At 54.7% G+C, this 3,162-nt stretch overlaps 1 long non-coding RNA gene across 1 annotated transcript; it reads left to right on the top strand.

The window, feature by feature from the left end:
* The first annotated feature begins 235 nt into the window (after nt 1-235).
* On the top strand, nt 236-2,404 carry LOC114485538 (uncharacterized). Its single transcript, XR_003678949.2, has 3 exons — nt 236-772; nt 1,812-1,887; nt 2,308-2,404. It is a non-coding gene; the product is annotated as an uncharacterized lncRNA (long non-coding RNA).
* Nucleotides 2,405-3,162: the final 758 nt, after the last annotated feature.

Here is a 3,162-nt window from a genome sequence, read left to right on the forward strand (position 1 = left end):
AGGAAAAAAGTCTTCATGACACAAAGCCAGATTTGGGGCCGTGAGAACCAGGGCCTCCTGAGAGAGGTGAGTGGTTCATGGACTCCTTGAGGCTAGAAGGAACTCGGTTCCCATTGACCTAATCAGTGGGTGTCCAGTTCGTTCTTCTAACTTTTGGAGCCCAGCCCCATGTTAGGTGTGGGATCTTAAAGATGGTTGGGGTGTAATTCGGAGAAGAAGGGAGGGTTTGGAAGTGGGGAGGGAGGAACAGAGTATCTAGAGGGGGAGGCCAGGGCACTGGAGCTTCCCTGCCTCCGTGTCAGGCTCGGGGCCACTTCCGGGACATGCCCCACTCTGGACAGTTCTCGAGTTGGTGGTGTGGTTATTCCCATGTTATAGAGGAAGAAATCAAAGTCGTTTGCAAGGTGGCGAGGCTGCACGGGTCAGAGCCAGAAGGCTAAAGGTTCATTTTGTATCCTGTAACGGGCTTCTCCATCCACCGAATCCGGAGGATTGTCCGGGCCGTCCTTCCCCTCCCCCCTACCCCTCCGGCGCCAAGTCCTGTCGAGTGTGTCCCCCAGATGTCTTCCAAACACGTCATCCACGTTTCTCCAGGGCCACCGTCATCAACACCCAGGTCCGAGTTGCCATTGTTTCTCAAGTTCCCACGAAGGTGTCGTCCAGCCTTTCTCTGTCTTGTAGCCTCGACCTTACGGTCAGCAGGAGCTTGAGGACGTCCTAGTCCAGCCACAGCACTGACTCCACGCAGCCCTTCAAGGGTCTCCAGATAAAGGTCAGTCCGCCCCGCTCCGCTGAGCCCATCCTGCCCCTACTTGCCTTTCCAACCTCACTCTTGCTCTTTTCAGTTCCTTGAACGTTCCGTGCTTTGTTTTGTTTCACTCTTCAGGTTTTCCCAAGGCCTCTTTCCTCCTCCCAAGCCTTTGCCCGCCTCCACCCCTTTTCCTGAATAGCTCCTATCCTTCCTTCCCATTTTAATCCTTAAATGTGAGTTCTTCAGAAAGCAGCCCTGATGTTCCCCCCAGCGCACAGGTGCGCGCACGTGCACGCACCCAGTCAGACCTCAGAGCGGCCGTATTTCCCCCGGATGCTGGTCGTGTTTGTCATGATCACTTACCTTCCCCGCCAGGTTCTGAGGCCCATCGGGACAAGATGCCCACGGCCACTGCTGTGCCCAGCTCAGAACCAGCACAGCAGGTGCTCAGGGCACCTGCCCGGTGACCCTCAGCCCCCGGCCCTTCCACCGGCCCAGCAGCCCCTTCGGCACCTCCATGTCAGACAGGCGGAGGGTGTGGGGAACCTGACGAGATGGGGCGGGGGGGCGGGCAGGCAACCAGCAGGTGCAGAGGTCAAGCTCAAGTGGGTGTCCTGCAGGGTTTAAAGGTTGGCTCCTACGATTACATACTTAATATAAAACATCAACTTCAGTAATTCAGGTTGTATATATGATTAGAAGAGTCTCCAAATGGCATTTGAGAGCGTTTCATCTTGGATGTGGACTTGATTCTATAGAACACAGTCTACCTTCTTTAGTAGCTCTTTTTTGTGTGTCAGGCTCTGAAAGTAGCCTTGTGCAGGCTGGTGGGATTACACTCCATGTGTGCTTTTACCTTTTTACTTCAGAAAATCTCCAGCGCACACAGAAGTAGAACAGTACGGTGGACCCCTACATACCCGTCATCCACTTTAACAATGACCAACTCAGGGCCAGTTTTGTTTGCTCTATGCCTCACCCCCACCGCCATTATTTTGAAGCAAATCCCAGACACCATATGGATATCATCTGTTAATAGTAAATGTGCTTTTGTTTCCAGAATCGCATCTATGCCTGCAACGTGGGTCATTTGAAAACTCCCGAAGGCTTTGTGAGAAACTGCAAAGTCACAGCTGGTGAGAAACCTAGGGCATAGGGAGTTCTGATTGAGCAGCTTTTCTGTTTCAGTGAATCATTAGCTAGAAAACCCTTATTGTTTAGAGAGGGGAAAAGCTTTCGAAGAGTCTACTTTCATGCCTTATATGGGTTTGTACAGCAAACAGTCTAACCTCTTGATCTAGTCTGACTGACTGTCTCTCGTGGGGGAAGTGACTGAACAGGGCTGGTTGGTACCATTGCAGATTTGTGGCGGGGATGGGGCCTTCCCACCTGTCCCCTTATCTGTCCCGCAGCCCAGATTCCAACCTATCGGTGTCTCCTGAGTCCCCAGCATAACTGAACACCCTCCCCACCCCCCATAGACAAAGGATCCTCCAGTTCCATGCCCCGCCCGAACACCTGCCACAAGTTCCCCCAGCTTTCTCTCTTTCCTCCAGACTTTGATCAAGACACGTGTGCTGAAGGCTGAATTTGTACTCAACTCAGGGAACACACAGTGAGTTTATTGGAGACACGACAAAAGTCTGGCTTGGTGCCGAGGGGTGGGGAGAAGCACGGGGTGCCGTAGAAGAGCGGCAGGGAGACCGCTGGGGGTGGGGGGGAGGGGGTCAGGGAGCGGCCCCCGGTAGGTGGCCCCCGAGCCAGGACCCAGCAGGACGAGAGTCAGCCAGGCAGAGGGCGCCAGACCCGCAGGGGAGAGCACGTCTCATGGGAAGAAACGTCGACCAGACGCAACACCTGCCTTCGCGTGGAACCTTCCGTCCCTCTCCGCTGGGGCTTTTGCTCGTCTGTTGCCTCTTCCGTCCCGTGCAGTTTTCTCTTTTTCCAGTTGACTCCTTCCTCTCCCCGCAGAAGCGTCTCAAGTCTCTCTCCTCATAACCAGCCTTCCTTTAGCTTTCACCCTCCCTGGCCTAGAACGCGCTCATTCCCACATACTCCGCATCTCCCTACATGGCGTTGCCATCTGCCCAGTCGCTCAGGCCGGAGATTCACACATCACCCTCGTTCTTCCTTTTCCCTCGCTTCCCACCTCTGATCTACCAGGAGGTCCTGTCAGTGGTCCCGCAAACCGGCTCGAACCCAACCGTGTCTCCCCACCCCCACTGCCACCACCCGTCCGGACAGCCCGGAAAGCGTGCATTCCCAGGTTCCTCCTCTCGCTGCTCTCTCTCATCAGTGCCCCCCAGAGCTGGAACGATCCTTTTAAAGACACCGACCACACACCGTCCTTCCCCTGCTTAACCGTCCAGAGGCTTCCTGCCGCATTTAGAGAAAAATCCAAACTCCACCCT

The sequence above is a fragment of the Physeter macrocephalus genome, unplaced genomic scaffold (genome assembly GCF_002837175.3).
Source record: "Physeter macrocephalus isolate SW-GA unplaced genomic scaffold, ASM283717v5 random_1802, whole genome shotgun sequence".
Lineage (NCBI taxonomy): Eukaryota > Metazoa > Chordata > Mammalia > Artiodactyla > Physeteridae > Physeter > Physeter macrocephalus.